Below are 17,168 nucleotides of genomic sequence, written 5' to 3' on the forward strand. Positions count from 1 at the left end.
CTATGCACAAAAACAAGAACACTCAGGTGCATAAATAGGTACCTGGATATATATATATATATATATATATATATATATATATATATATATATATATACACGTTTGTATAAAATCCTAATATAATTCCTGGATAATGGCCTTACATGGTTTTGGAGTTAATGCCCAATCCCTTCTCAGCAGAGGTGGAGGAAAGCCCTTAGCATGGACTATCCTCTCCAACGTGGTGTTTTCTAGATCCTCCCCCTTCCTAAATTATTCTTTACACACTGAGTTGATATAGGGTGCAAGAATCTTATTATACATAACACTGGGGTAGGGAAACATACACTGAGTCTGGCCAGAATCTGTATTCCACTCTGTGCCTCTCCTTCCTCATCAATTCAGTGTGATCGACATGATATCCAATCCACGGCATGTTTTCAAGATTAAATGAATTGAGTGCAAAGCATTTGTTATGGGCTGAATTTCATGTCCCTCTAAAAGTCACATGTTGAAGTTCTAACCCCCCAGGCCCTCAGAATGGGACTATACATAGAGATAGTGTCCTTAAAGAGGTCATCAAGTCAAAAAGAGGCCTTTAGGGTGGTCCTAATCCACTAGGACTGGAGTTCTTGTAAGAAGAGATGATTAGGACACAGACACGTACAGAGGGAAGATGAGGTGAAGACGCAGGGGAAGACAGCCGTCTGCAGTATGAGAGAGGCCTCAGAAGAACCGAGGAGAGAGGCCTCAGAAGAACCCAGCCCCGCCAACACCTCCATCTCAGATTCTACCCTCCAGAGCTGCGAGAAAACCTATTTCTGTTTTTTGAGCCACCCAGTCTGGGCTACTTTGTTATGGCAACCTGAGAAAACGAATACAGCATTTGGAAAAAAAAAGCCCTCAGTATACATTAGCTACTACATCCAAGGAGGCAGGCGGTGAGGTGGGTAAGGGAGCTAATTTAGCAGTCAGGCAGACCTGAATTCAGGTTGGTCATGTCAGATCCCTCCAGGGCTCAGTCTTCTCATCCAGAGAATGGTGATAACACACGGATAACATGAGCAAACAAAAATGAACACAAACCACCCGGCCCCAGGCCTGGGCTACAGTAACTGCTCAGAAACCTTAGGTGCTCTGCAGGTTGCTGGAACATGGCAGCCAAACCAAGCCACCCTCAGGCCACCAGGTGGATAAAATCCAACTTGCTCCTCCCAAGTCTGTGATGTCCAGAGAGGCGGGGCTTGGGCATCATTTTCCTGCTTAAAAAATTGCTACTTTTTACTGGATCAGGAGAGCCAACCAGGCCAGTGAGAAAGTGGGAGCCAACTCAGAAAATGTCATGGTTCAGGTGTTTAGGCAAGTTCAATCATTTGTTTGTTTTAATGTACCCCAGGAATCTACCACACTGTGTAGAGATTTAATAAAAAGCAGGATGGGCATGGTAAAAATAATGGGGATAGGAGAGTAGGCAAACCCCTCCCTGAGGCCCCCAGGATACTTGGAGAAGGGTTTGAATCCCCATGTTCGCAAGTGACTTGCTCAGGTGTGACCATCTCCATGAGAATCTGTTAAGGGACAAGCACATGTAATGGAGGTGAGCCCAGGTACGTAGAGGGGAAATGACTTTCTCAGGTCTTGCCATGGGTCAAGGCAGCAAGTTCCCAGTAGGGATCCCTCTCCAAGAGTTTCTGACAGCAGCCCAGGCAGAGAGTGATGCCCCCCTTCTGTCACCGGCTATTGGTGTGTGAAGGAAAGCAACATTCACAGCTGATGGAAAAGCTCTGTCCGGAGGCAGTCTGGCGAGATTTTCAATCCAATTTCTTTCGAGTGAAAGGCTAACAGGATAAGATCTCTCTGTGTTAACAACCTGGATTGTGAGTGAAGTCCCTGGGTTGGGGCAAGAGATGAGGTCATGAAATCAAGAGCTTACCTCGCAAAGCAATCTAGTCCAAGCCCCAGGTCCCCAAGCCTCCCCTCCAGAGCCTGTTAATCTTGTGTTGAACATGTCCCTCTGTGGGCACTTCCTGTCCGGAAATTTAGGCCATCCGTCCCTGGGTAGTAACCCCACTCTAGTGTTTGCAGCAGAAGCCTGGAGGCATGTCACTGGGCATACCACAGACTCCTCAGTGGGGCCAATGGTATTCTCCATGAATGAACACACCCTCAGAGCTAAGGCTTCACAGGTGACCCCTTGGGATGGCTCATAAACCAGTCACCTTCCTTGAGGCCCCTGCACTGCTGCAAATCAGGTACAAAGTACAGTGGCTGCAAATACATTAGATATCATGTCTTGTCCATGGGTGACAGCTAGATCCCTTCTCAATAGCCCAAGCTCCCTGAAACCATGTGGAGCAAGTAATGTGAGGAGCTAGTGTTCATTGGTGACCCAATGCCCCACACTGGGTTCTTAGGGCCCACAATCTGGCCTTGCAGCAATGAGAAACTGGGTGTGGCAGCCAATACACGCAGGTGCTGGGACTCAACAAAATCCACATTAAAGGTAAAAAGAAGCAAGCTCTCAAAAATAAACTATCCTTATTCTCCCCCATTAGCAAGCTTCAACTCAACCCCTAAGAGATGTGTGGAATGTGTGGGGCCAATGTGTGGAAGACTCATTCAACAAGCAAGATCAAATCTGTCAGCCTCTGCAAGATGGATGATTCTCATGGGCATGATGTTGAGTGAATTAAGTCAAGATTCCATTTTTATCAAGTTCCAAAGGAGACAAAACTGATCTAAAGAGGAAGTGAGCGGAGTAGTGGGGGCTCTGGATGAGGGTGGTTCTGGCTCGAAGGGGCACAGGGGAAAATTTGAGGTGCTTGAAAATGTTTTGTTTCTTGATCTGGGTGGTGGCATCCCAGAAGTATGTACATGTAAAAATTCATGGACTGTACACTTAACATTTGTGCTTTATAACATGGAAGTTAAATCTTGATTCTGTAAAATTGCCAACCCTTTGTTGAGTACCTACTACATACCAGAGCTCAAGCCCTGATGGTTTGGGTGATATCCTCAGGCGACAGTGGTATCTTCCACAATGCCACAGATAACCCTGTGAGATGTTACCACCTGACATACAGACATTCCCATCATCCTTTCTGTCTCCTTTTATAATGGGCTACCTGACCTGTACTCTGGGATAACAAACAAAACTGCAAACCTACCTTCCCCATTCCCAACATTAATTTGGGAATATACAGGAAGAGAATCAAAGCAAAACCCAAACAGAACATAAGACATCCAGGACAAAGTCCTCATTTTCATTTAATCCGTAGGAATAAAGAAAACTCTTTTCCAACAGGATTGGTAGAACCCAGGAATACAGAAGACATTTTCATCTAGTTTCTGCATGCTGTCAATGCTAAGATTTCTGGATGTCTAAGAATGCAATTGTGTACAGGATATGCTCAGGGAGAGGAACAAGTATAATCAATGAAGAACAAAGAGTCCCAGGCAGACAATCACCAGCTTCAGGAATTTGGACTCTGTGTAAGGTTGGCTTTGATTGCTGGGCACCTGTGAGCTGGACTGTAAAGAGACTGAAAGAAAAGCTCTCAGAAAGATCTCCCAGGTCTAATGGGTGGGAGGAGTGAGCCTCACATTTTAGTCTGCAATGTTTGGGCAATGTTTGACTGGGTCCTGAAAGTGAGTAGTAACTTTCCAGGCAGACAATAAAGAGGAATGGTGTGTGCTAAATGTCCAGGGGTTAAAGACAGAGTGAGGTCTGTGTCAATGCTTGACACATAGTTGGCCTTAAAATGTTTTTATTGAATCTGTGCAGGCATTCGTGAATAAGTGAATGAATGCATGCATGAATGCACAAATGCACGGAGGAAAGAAGAAAGAAAAGCAGGCAGGCGGGCTCAACCCCTCACCATCCACAGCTGGGACTCATGGCCTAGCTCTATGTAACTCAGCAACTGCCCCACATCCTTCCTGGGCCAAATAACAGAACCACCAAAAATATTTATTTAGTTAAAGAAAGGCTGGCTGAACCAAAGTAAGGAGGAGAAGAGGGGAGGGAAGGAAGAAGGGAGGAAGAGTACAAGGAGAAGGGGAGAGTGAGGGTGGGGGGAGGGAGAAGGAAGAGAAGAGGCAGGGTGGGGAGGGAACGGTGGAGAAGACAGGAGAGGGAAGAGGGGGAGAAGAACATCTGAAATGAGGATTTGAGGGGAAAAAAGGGAAGAGGAGGATTTGAGGGGGAAAAAAGAGAAGAACAGGAGGGAGGGAGAGAGGGAAGAGGTAGAAACAGAGAGGGGAGGAAGGACAACGATGGTGAAGGGAAAAAGAGAAAGGGAGGCAGTCACTTCTCTGGCAGCTCATATTCACAGTGACAGAGTCTCCACGGGAGAATCAAGGACAGTCTGACATGAGTCACTCCTGCTCTAATGCAGCAAGTTGCAGATCTGAGCCACGCCCTCTTAAAACACAGCAACAGGACCTTGATGACCATCATCCCCAGACTCATCCTTGTCCAGAGATAAAGATTCCTCCCAGAGGCCATGCTCAGAGTGGCAGCTCCAGCAAATGGTCACTAGGTGGCGCATATTCCTCATTGTCCTTTCCGCAGGTTCTCAGCGGCAAGAACCTGAAGCTCACACATCAGGAAAGGGAAAGGTCCTGTCACTGAAGGACGCCTGAAGCCAGCACAGGAGACCTGTGGTGGTGGAGAGAACCACCAATGAAGTGAGTCTGCGCTGTCACTCTCAACACAGAGCTTGCTTTTTAGACAATCCCAGAGACACTGCCCAGAGTGGACAGTGGGACTGAGTTCAGATCCTGACTCCACCTCACAAGCAGTTACAGAACACTTTCCCGGAAGATGCCTGAGAGTCCAGTCTCAGGGATAAAGAAAAGGTTCCTAATCACAGAAGCTCCACCATTATCTGTTTTACACACCGCATATTCATGCAACAAATAGTGTGGGAAGAAAGGAAGTCCAGGGCTTAAAAAGCGTTGGGGCACCTGGGTGGCTCAAGTCAGTTAAGCGTCCGATTCTGTTCAGGTCACGATTTCACAGTTCCTGAGATTGAAACCTGAATTAGGTTCTGTACTAACAGCTCAGAGCCTGCTTGGGATTCTCTCTCTTTCCTTGTTTCTCTGCCCCCGTCCCACTTTTTCTCCTCTTCCCTCCCCCTCTCTCTCTCTCAAAATAAATAAATAAACTTAAAAAAAAAAAGGCATTGTAGACACCAGCACTAACTCTAGTGGCTTCACTGTGGGGCAGAGACCCAGCCAGGCATTCAGAATCAGAGATTTTCTAAAAGCCCCTGCTTTTAGAAAATAAAGTTTCAGGTCCCACACAACATGGATCTGCCTAGCACATACCAAGTGCACAATCCACAGTGCCTAACCAACAAGACAGGATTGCTCCATTTTACAGATGAGAAAACTAAGGCTCGAGAGAACATTAAATGGTAAGCTAGAAACCCATGAGAATAGGACCAAGCTGGGACTCCCACATCCTCAGGACCAAAACCAGCTGCCTTGGCAAAGCACCACTCCCATGGACCATCACTGCAAGGATCTGGACACAAAGTTTTGACCCCACCCACCTGTCATCCTTCTCTACCAGGTATCCTTCACAGCTCATGGACTAACCCCAGGGGCCTCCCTGGGTTCTTTCCCTTCTGTCACATCACTGAGTCTCTGTGTATGTTGTCCCTTTGTCTAAATGACAAGGATGCCATTGGAAGAAATGTGTGTGTGTGTGTGTGCACGCACGCTTTATTTGTGTAACTCCACTAACCCAATAACATCTAGTACCTGGTTCTGCATTCAGCAAGCACTCAATAAATGTGTCTTGTTATTGGGACAGCATAAGCGCAGGAGGTAGGGATGGAGTGTTGACAAGTGGAAAATGAGAGTGTTTCAGAATTATGGAGCAAATGAACAGGGAAATGTATCGCCTATAATAAATATACCTCTGAAGAGCCTTAAAAGAAATCAATGAAGCACAACATCAAAGTCCCAGGGAGTTATAAATCAGCAGCTTGATAGACAAAAGTGCATCCGAAATCATTTAAAGTGCACCAGAAATCATTTATGTCTGAGTAATTAGAACACATTGGAACGACTCCGTGCCATTGAACCGAAATTGAGCAACATAATGTTTATGAAATCCCTGTGGACTCGGGCAGGAAAACCAGAAAGATGAAAGTTGCATTGAAAATTCCCCCCACCTGTCCAGAGCCCTCCTGCACAATCCCCAAGGGGGGCCTGGAGGGAGATGGAGTTTGTTTTTAACCCATGCGCAAATTTGTTTTTTTCTTCTGGTTTAAAAATGTTTGCAGTCCCAGTTGTTGAAAACAAAGTGCAAGTCCCAGGCTGCATGTAACAGAAAAGGGCCCCCCATCGGACCCCCAATTCCCAAACAGAGAGAATCTTTGTTAAGACAGCAAAGAGATCTGGTAGGAATGAGAATATTTAAGAATTTTCCAAAAGAGGTGGCTGATCTTAGTGAGAAAAAGGCTGGACTTTCTCCTCAGGGCTTCTATAGGATTTGACACTCCCTCCCACAGTCGCCTTAAAGGTGAAACTCTTGGGAGTGGATGGTGGCTGGAACCCTGCAGGGGGAGATGGGAGACAAAGGGATCGGAAAGAAGGATTTCAGATGCCCATCCATGAATCCACTTATCTGACAGTAGCTAGGGGAAAAAATCACCTACTTTGATTTGGGGAGTAAAATAAGAGTAAGGCCAGAATTCTAACTTGGAGACATTCAAAGAAGCACTCGGGTATCAAGGACTCTCCCAATCCTCCTCCTAGATCTCAGGCCCCATAAACACAGTTCCACTGTGGTCTGAGCACCAGATCACTTCCTCCCACAAAATGATAATCCAAACTGGACCCATGACGTGGATCTGACATTCTTGTGTCACTATCAGCTCGCAGACATCTAATAACGAAAATCCCTAATTTTTACACCTCCATCCTTCCCTCATCTCTCCCCCTAGTTTTAGACAACATAACCTAAGCCTCTGGGATTCATATCCTGGGCTGTGACCTGGTACCATCAGCCTGCTGGACAGCTATGAAAGCAAGCAGATCTCTGTGTGTCCGGGGTGGGGTGGGGGTAAGGCTACAGCCGTTACACAGAAATAGGTCTATTTATGCTCCCTTTGCCAAGAACCTGGAAGACTTATGCTGGGGAACCCACCTTCAACTGTGCAAGTGCAAATGTACTGTCAACCTATGAGTGTCCTGAGACTTTCGAAGGAGGTCCACCTGGATGGCAGGTAGAGATCCTACTCAAGCCTGAAGGAGGCTGACCACTGCCATGCCACCAGCTTGTTTCCATCTCATGGCCTCTGAAATTCTTCCCCTCCTCCAGCCAAGGACCCTCAAAGGAACCAGAGGGATCTTCACAAAAAGCAAATCAGATCACCTCCTTCAAAACCATTCAAAATCTTCCATTGCTGGGGCGCCTGGGTGGCGCAGTCGGTTAAGCGTCCGACTTCAGCCAGGTCACGATCTCGCGGTCTGTGAGTTCGAGCCCCGCGTCAGGCTCTGGGCTGATGGCTCAGAGCCTGGAGCCTGTTTGCGATTCTGTGTCTCCCTCTCTCTCTGCCCCTCTCCCATCCATGCTCTGTCTCCCTCTGTCCCAAAAATAAATAAACGTTGAAAAAAAATTAAAAAAAAAAACAAAAAAAACCCCAAAATCTTCCATTGCTTTGGGATAAAGATCAATATCCTTCCTATGGCCTGGGACTTCACAACGTGGGCTGCCACCTATCCTGTCAACCCTTTGGGCCTCATCTAGAATATTTCCCACCCCACCCCACCCCCCCCCACCGATCCTTCTCTGATCTTAAGTCACTCTAGTTGACCTCTGAGAGTGCCGGGAAATAATGTGGCCATAGGATATTTGCACACACTGCCCCTCTGCCTGAAATCCTCTACTCACTGCCCTTGCCATAAGACCTCAGCTTATGAGTCTCCTCCTGGGAAAACCTCAGACATACCTACCATCTGGGCCAGGTTTCCTTGTAATAGGCTGTCCCAGAGCCATGTTCCTCCTTATGGAACACTTATCTCTGCTTATAGATATCCTCTAGGTAGGATTATCCTCTAGTATACTTAATCCGCCTCCCACTGGACTGTAAGCTCTAGGAAGATAAGCCAGGTGCATCTGGGCTTACCATTACAAGGAAAGCAGCCACGTGGGGTCTGACGCATGGCAGGTGCCCAATATTGGACGGGTAAATGAGTAAACAGATAGATTGATGAATGAGCAAATGAGTGGATGAATAGATGGGTGGATAAGTGGGTGGATCACTAGTTTTTGTTGACATTGGTTTCTGAGACTGATCATTTTTATCAATTATAAAAGGTTGAGAACATCAAAATACAAAGCAAAAGACTAATGAAGGGTGAGAAAAGCCAAAGTAGGAGCCAAACAAAACAGCAACAATGATGTTGGTGGAAAGACAAGCTCACCAATTCATTCACTCACTCACTCACTCACTCACTCACTCAGAAGGTCCTGAGCTCCTACAACACACAGGCACTGAGATGGGTCTCGGGTTGCAGTGAGCTGTTGGGGGCCACCTTGTGGATGGGCTTTGGATTCAGATCATGAGGTATCACTTGGTTTGACCAAATTCTGGTCTGGAATAACCCTGGGCAAGTATGTCTCAATGCTTAACACCTACCAACCTTCCAGGATCAGACTATTGCCCTTTGTGCCCACGCGAAGGAAACAGAAACTTGGTGGCCTGAAGTCTGGCGCTGACCTCCACTCGGTCTCCAGCAGGCTGACTTCTGCCTCGAGCAGAGGATGGCAGACATTCACATTCCACACCCATCTCAGACAAGCGACAACAGAGGACAGAATTTGGCTCGATGTATTTTGCTAGTAATGGAATAGACTGATGGCATATTGGAAATTCACATTTAAAATAGATCTCTCCTTTCTGTAAAATGAGATACCATCTACCAATTCGGGTAATGAACATCTAACTTAAATCCAAGCCACAGGCTGGGAGCACGGGCCCAGGCATGGTCCAGCATGTTCCAGGTGGTCCAGCCCATCCTGACACATATCACTGAGCCCTCCCCCCTTCCTCCCACTTATTTTGTTTCTTCGTAAAATCGTTACTGAGAATATTGAACTACCTTACAGAGATGTATTTACTCCCCTTATCTTCCCTCCATCTCTCTTGATTAAAAGCTATGTGTGATATTTGTAGTTATCAAACATCAATATTTGGCATGGATTTGTGGAATGGAGATGCGGAGAAGAAAGGAATCCGACCATTTCTATAAAGGGTAAAACCCTGAGCAAACAGACCGCATTTCTTATTAGGGGCAGTAAAGAGCAGAGACTCATTTCAGAAGGGACCAGTCAGGCTGCACCCCAGCAGGCTTTGTGAAACCAATGCTTGGGGCTCAAAATTAGATTCCAGATTTCATCAGGAGAGGCAGCTCCCTTCTGAGGGTAGGGGAAGGGGGGAGAATCATGTAGCCTATCTGAAAATTTTTAGAGCCGGCTGAAAGACAGCCCTCTTCCCCAGGGAGTTAACTCCAGCACTCAAACTGGGCAGAGCTGAAATACTAATGAGTTAACCTTTCCTTAGGGCCCATCCCTAAGGCTCTACCTACGTTAATACATTTAATGCCCACAACAACCTGATTCATCAACTCCATTTTACAAATGTGAAAAGTGTGGCACCAAGAGGTCCAAATGCTTGCCTGGGCTTACACAAGAAGGAAGAAGAAGAGCTGGGGGTCCAGTCTGGTTCACAAGTCTGTGCACACAACCACTCCACCACACCCCCTCTGGCCTCTCCATGGCAGAGCTGCTTGTCCAGAATCCACAGTATACTGTGTCTAAGACTTGCTGCCATTCTGGAAGCATCCTTGCATCAGGTCCCCACCATCACTGAGTACCTACATGACCTTTGCCATGTTAGCAGAGCCACGGTGTGCCCCTCTGAATGAGGGTAGTAAGAATCGCACCTGCCTCCCAGGACGTTGTGACAATTCACGACATATGCATTTAAAGGGCTTAACATACAAGGGAGATTCATATGCATTCATTGTGGGAGTGGTAATATATACAACTACTGTGGAAAATGTGGGGGTAGCATCTACTAAAACTAAACACATATCTATTATGTGACCAAACAAATACATCCTTGGCATCTTCCTGAGAGAAATGGATGAATCTTTCCACCAAACAATGGATACACAAGTGCACATACCCCCCAAACTGAAAACAACCCAAATGCTCATCAAGAATTCCAGAGAATGATGGCAAAGGCAAACAATGAAATACTATTCAACAATTTCAAGAGGAGAAACGACTGATACATGCAGGAACATAGCTGGATGTCCTGGGGATGATGCTGCAGGAAAGAAGGCTGATGAACATGTACTGTTGGGGCTTAGGTGAAGTTCATGAATGAGTAAAAGCGATCTTTCATAATAAAGTCAGGAGCGTAGTTGGGGAGAGGTAGTACTGACTTTGGGAGAGGCATGAAGAAGCCTTTTGGGGTGCTCCAAATCAATAAGACTGATTTCTTCCACTCATTAATTTTGCTAACAAGTATTCATTGAGTGTCCACTGTATTTGAGACACTCCCTCAGGAGGGAGGGAGAAGACAAGACCCCCATTCCCAACCTCAAGTTGGATGCTAACATTGGAAACCTGTCAGTATCACTGTGTCTCCAGGGGGCATAGCCATCCTCAGGGATTTGGAAAAATCACTAAATAGATTTCCTTCTTTTATCTGGCAGAAAGCAGTGGGGAGGAAGGGCAGGGATGCTCATCAGAGCAGCAGACCTCTGCACTCACTGTGCCCGGGGTCACAAGCACCACTTAGCATTTCATCCTGGCAAGCCTGGCTTGCTTTAATCAGGACCACGTGGCCAAAATCATGTGCGACATTTTGAAGGCAAAGAATTTAAGCCTCCATGTCTCACTGCCCCGAGTATCAGCTTTGTCCTTCTGCTCTTAATGCTGTTATCTCGTCCCCACACTTGGTTTTCTGCCGAGCAGATGCTATAGAAAGGCATATTAGCAATGAGAAGCAGAGCGTGCCTGGAAGCCTGGGCGCCGAGCTGGTGACCCCTCTGCTCCGGAGGCCTGCTCCAGGGGGTCGGAGGAGTGAAAAATGCCCAAGAGGAACCAAGGCTTCCTCCAGTCACTCAGCTCCTAAGCCAGGTCCCAGGGAGATCTGTCTAAAATGCAAATCGGATCAAGGCAATCACCAGCTTAAAACCCTTCTGTAGCCCCACACCAATCACAGCAAAAACTCAACTCCTGCCCATCACAAAGCACCGAGGCATGCCTGTTTCTCTAACACCCCCTCCTCTAGAATCTGAGTCAGACTAAAGTCCATGCCCATGGGAGTCTTTCTACCTAAAATCCCTGCCCCTGCAACTGCTGTGAGGATCCCCCTTGTCCTCCACAACTCTAAGTGTCACTTCCTCCATGGAGCCTTCTCTGACCACCTATTTGTGCCACCACCAAATTCTGTATTCTGCCTCCACTAAGAAGCAATCAGATTGTGCCTCAATTATAGGTTTCTTTTATTCATGGTTTTATTCCGTCATCACCGCAAGCCCCTTGAAGGCAGGGTCTAGGTCTACTTCACTTTTGTATCTTGTGACTCTCAGCAGTGAGTACAAGAGTTTAAGAGAGGCAAGTGAAGGGAGGGATACATGAGAAGGAGAAGTGAGAAAGAAGGAGGTGAGGAGGGAAGGGAGGAAGGGAGGGCAGAGGGTATCCAGGGAATGCAACAACTCAACAGAACAGAAGGACTTGGGGAAATCTTTGAACAACACTTTTCTGATTGATCTTGATGGGTGATTAGGAAGTTTTGCAGTCAGGCTTGAGTGGGGGAAGTGGAGCAGAGGTGATAACCTAAGGAAGGGTGCCCAGTCAGGGAGACCAGGACTGGAGGAGTGCAATATGGGGTCCAAATGGCATGCTTGGAATCAGAGGAGTTTGCACTCTATTCTCAGATCACACAGAGCTACCGAAGCATGCTCAAAAGGAGAGTCATGGTCAAGCCTATGAGGCTGCTAACTGAAGAAGGCAAAGTCCAAAGCAGAGGACTGGTTAGAGCTGGTTGTATAATCCAGACGTGCCATAACAAGGGTGTGAACCAGAGCAGTGGGTCCACTAAGGATATGCCAAGGGAGAATGGACAAACTTTGGTGACTTCAGACTGGAGTAAGCTAGGGAAATACAAAGGATGCTGGGGGACAGGAGGATGGTGAAACCTTTGAATACACAGGTAGGAAAGCAGTGGGGGATGCAGGGGAGCGGGCAGTTCTGTGTTGGCTACTGTGTCTCCATGAGATACCTGGCATTGGGATGGCACTCGTGCTGCCACTGTCCCCTAATTACTAATCATGACTAAGTCTTTCCTCCTGAGGAAAGAAATAGCCTGAGCACCACTCCTATTTGGCACCTATAAATGTGGTGTTACCTACTTCCCATACCTGCTTACAGACATCACAACCTGCAATCAGGAGGTTGAGAGCCAAAAGAGCCTGGTAGACCCCCCATTGGGAAGGTAGATAAGGAAGCTGAAATCCTTGGAGGGCTGGAAGCAGAACCAGGGACGAAATCCAACCCAATGCACCAAGGCTCCTGCTCATACATTCTGCTGCCTCTTGGAGTGTGAAACGGCACAGGACTGTCAGCACTCACAGTGATTATGAACCAGAGCATAAATGACGAACAAACCTGCCTCAAGAAGAAACTGGCTCCTTTTTTTTTTCCTTCTGGAATCTTGCATCAAACCTTAGTCAGTCCCCAGTGGAAATAAAGGCTGGGTGAGCGCATGTGTGCATGTGCATGTGCGCGCGCGCGTGTGTGTGCGTGTGTGTGTGTGTGTGTGTGTGTGTGTGTGTGTGTGTGTATGCTGGGGTGTGTACAAGGAAATAGGACTGTGTTTTCTTCCAAGAGCTTCACATCCACCCCTCTAAACAATACTGATCACTTTTGCTAAATTCCAAAAGGTGGCAGCATTCCATTAAATATTCATTTGCTGTGGTGGCTGCAGCAGGGAGTGTCCCACAGAATACAAATGGGGAGGAAGACACCCAGAGAGCTGGGTGTCAGGAATGCTGTAGAGTCCAGCAATGATGGGGGGACTGGGGCCTGGGGGAGCTATGAGCCCTTTACTTGGGGAGGAAGAGGAGGATGCAGCACAGAAAGATGCTGGAGTGGAGCACTTGGCCCAAAGACCAAGAGAAAGCTAGATTTGTCTCAAGACTTTGATAAGCAAGTATTTGGGGTGGAAAGACCAGGTTTATGCCATGGATCATCCCTCCCCAAGAGTGGGGGCAGGACCCATGACTTGTCTCTGACAGAAAATTTGATGGAATGCCTCGTACGTGATTGTATGAGGACATATATATGTAGCACTCCATCCTGCTAGCATGCCCAAATAGACTCTCCTGCTGGCCTTGAGAAAGTATGCTGCCATCATGTGAACTGCCTATAGAGAGGGCTATGTGGCAAGGAAGTGTAGGAAGCTTCTATGAGCATACGTCCTCCATCCTGCAACTGCAAGGAAATTAATTCTTCCAACAACCAGTTGAACTCAGAGGAGGACCCCAAGCTCCAGATGAGACCCCAGCTCCAGCTGCCATCTTAAATGCAGCCTTGGGAGACTCTGAGAAGAGGACCCAACCATGCTTGTCCACAGACCTTTGATATATGTTAACTGAGATAATAAACAGATGTTACTTTAAGCTAAGTTTCTGCAATTTTTTGTACAGAAGAAAATGAATATAGTATATTTCTGTGACAGAGGAATAGAGACGTTATGAAATGCATCTCTGGAATGAAGGAGAACAAAGTAGAAACTCGGACTCTGACACTTAACTCAACTAGGCCTCCAGTATGATCAAGAAAGAGAAAAGAGTAGTAGTGTTCTTCATGCTGGAGCAGGGTCACTTCCATCCATTTTAAGACACATTCACTCCAGAGTGAACCCCAGAATGGAGTGTAAATCTGCAAGTTTCTTAGCCTCATTTTCCAAGTGCCTCCCATCATGTGACTATTTGACTACAAATGACCCCAATATTTAAAGACAGGTGTATGTTAGGCCTCCAGCATGTCACCTCAACATAACCATTTCATCTGATACCTAAGCAAAGACAAGTAGCTTTGACCAGGCAGGATGTTCACCTTCCCTGCTGACTTGAGAATCATCCCTACATCTAAGATCTTCCCAGAAATGTTCCTTGCACCATTAAACAGAAGCGGGTGGCCTCGGTGCAACTCAGCTCGGGCAACAGTGAAATCCAGATTGAGTCCCAGATATACCACCTATTAGCTATGAGACTCTGAGCAAGACACTTGACTCTGAGGCTGTTCTTCACCTGTGGAAATGGGGCTAGGGAAAGTTCTTCCTTTGGTGGGCTGTTCTAGGTATCCATGAGATAATGCATTTGATACACTCAGCACAATGCCAGGTACCTCGTAGGTGCCCAATAATGCTATCATTATTGTTATGTCCTGGACTCTGGACACAAGTGAGTCACATCTGCTGTATCCCAGAAAGGCTCTTTCTGGGAGGCTTTCCCAATTGGAAAGCTGGAGGTCAGAACTGGGGGAGCTGTGTGGCAACACAGGGCAGGGCAGTGAGTAGAAGTGGTGGCAAGATGCCAAAGCCTGAGACTTTCTGGCCCCTGGGGCAGCCAAGGACAAGAAAGTCTGTCTCCAGGCCCTGGTTCAGTCTTCTGAGCCCCATTTTCACTCTTCCAAAGGGACTGCAGCATTTCTATGACAACTAAGAATAAAACTTTAATAAAATGTCATCAACTGCCCTGGGCACCTCACTTAAAGCCTAAGACTCACTTCTTCATTTTATAAATAGTCACTATCAATATTATGACTACTACTACTACTCTTACTATTATCAAGGAAAATAACCACCCACCGTAAAAAATAAATAAATAAAACTGGAAGAGTCCAAAGAAAAATGCAAAACTACCAATTTAGTTCAATTCCCCATCTGCCTTTCTGACACCTCTCTCTGCATTCAGAGACAGGGAGATATATGAATATAATTGCACATAATTGGAGTCATATGATATATGCTGTATTTCTCACTCAACAATATGTCATGAGCATCTTTCCAAGTCCATAAACATAAATCTTCACCACAAAATTCTAGCAGCAGCTTGGATTGGACTTTATGGATGCATGTAATTTACTTAAACAATTCCTTATTGATGGCTATTGAGGCCATATCTTTATTATTATTCTTTGCTAATACAAGCATCCCTCAACACATATACAAACACAGCTTCTCGCATTCACACATTCATCGCCAAGGTGTAAATTCCTACAAGTGTGATTACTTCATCAAAGACTAAACATGTTTTATGCTTTCAAACACGTGAGATGGAATCATCGGTCACCACATGTTGCCACGAACCAAAAATCACAAAAAATGACTCCTTCTACCTAGGACACATTAGGCTGGGAGACTGATCCATGGATTCCAGCCAGAAGGACCCAGAATGGCAGTACTACGAAGGTCAGAGGTAGGGAAGAAGGGGTGGGTTAGGGTTGCTGACCTCAGAAAACCTCTAAAACTCCTCAGGTTCCGGTAGAAAAAGAAAACAGGATACCGTCTTTACTTCCAGTGGAGAGACCCCATCAGCCTTAATGAGGTGGGGCTAAGGGCCAGAGAATATCCAACCCAATCCAACAAAGTTGAAAATCCAGGGGGGCAGGGGTGCTCTTCTAGGATCCTGGCAAAAGGAGAGATCTCAGACACCTTTAGTCCTACTGTGGATAACGAGCATTAAAGTGGGTGGGGGGAGGTTTCTCCACATGTTTCCATCTTTCTCTTTAAAAGTTCCTGCACAGCATAACCAGCTTCAAGACTTGTAAGTCACTTCCCTGTTCCATGCTCCATTTTCTCACCTGCAAAATGGGTTTGGTATATTTATGTTTTCTTTCCACAGGCTTAATGTGAGGTTACTAGACTCGTGTGTGCCATAAAACACACAGTTATTTCTAAGATCATGAGGAGTGTGGTACTCAGCCTCCACAATGCCCCCCAATGATCCCTCCTCTGGGTATCTACATTTGTGTGTACCCCCTACAACAATTTCATCGTGGATGGTTTGCATGAGTAACAGAATACAGTAGAAGTGAGAGCATGTGACCTCTGAGGATAGGTCACAAAAGGTGTCAGGGATTCTGCCTTGCTCTCTATTCCTCCTAGAGGGCCGTGTCATGAGGACACCCAAACAACTCTATGGAGAGTCTCCATAGGAGGAGCTGAAGCCCCACTCAAGCCTGAGGATGATGGTCATGCCAGTTCTTTAGAGACCCTGAGCCAGAACCTCCCATCTAAGCCACTCCCAAATTCCTGACCCCAGAAACTGTGAGATAATGTTTGTCCTTTTAAACCACTAGTCTAGAGTACTTTTCTATGTGCCAGGAGATAAAATACACATTCGTGAGCTAGCAATCATTTCCCCATCTACACAGTGGGGAGACTACCACAGAGACTTGATGTGGAGTTGTGGACACTGACACAGTGCAACAGAGAGGGAGTCCAGGCTGTGTGATGTTGGACATATTCTCTACTGCACTCAAGCTTTGGTTTCCTCATCCACAAAATGAAGACAGGACCAGCACTTACGTGATGGGGTCATTGAGGGGACTGAATCAGCACAGAGATCAAACACTTGGTCAAATGCAAAGTGGGACAAGACAGCCAGCTGTGTGGTGGTCATTTCTCATCATGTTTCCTCTTCTTCCTCCTCCATTTGGCATCACTGGTGACCACTTCTTTCAGGTGATCCAGCAATGAGTTTATTGTAAAAACCTAGCCTCAAAAGTCATTTGGGAGGAACAGATAGAAGCCAAGAAGTGGGTCCTTCGAATGTCTAGTATGCACCAAGTATCAGCACAGACTGGGTCCTAAGTGGGGAGGGGGGGGCACACCAACAAGAGATCACACACAGATGCTGCCCAAGGTCATGTGACTATCTTTTTAATTATTTGTTAATGTTATTTGTTTTTGAGATGGAGAGAGAGAGAGAGAGCGGTGAGTAGGGGAGAGGCAGAGAGAGAGGGAGACACAGAGTCTAAAGCAGGCTCCAGGCTCTGAGCTGTCAGCACGGAGCCCAATGTGGGGCTCAAACTCATAAACCACAAGATCATGACCTGAGCTGAAGTCAGACACTTAACCAACTAA

General features: G+C 46.5%; 1 protein-coding gene across 3 annotated transcripts in view; it reads right to left on the bottom strand.

Annotated features, from left to right (window-relative positions):
- Positions 1-17,168, bottom strand: part of RBFOX1 (RNA binding fox-1 homolog 1) — a 2,060,838-nt gene that overhangs the window by 1,766,444 nt on the left and 277,226 nt on the right. The window lies entirely within an intron of this gene.

Source organism: Felis catus, chromosome E3 (assembly GCF_018350175.1).
Source record: "Felis catus isolate Fca126 chromosome E3, F.catus_Fca126_mat1.0, whole genome shotgun sequence".
NCBI classification, from domain to species: domain Eukaryota; kingdom Metazoa; phylum Chordata; class Mammalia; order Carnivora; family Felidae; genus Felis; species Felis catus.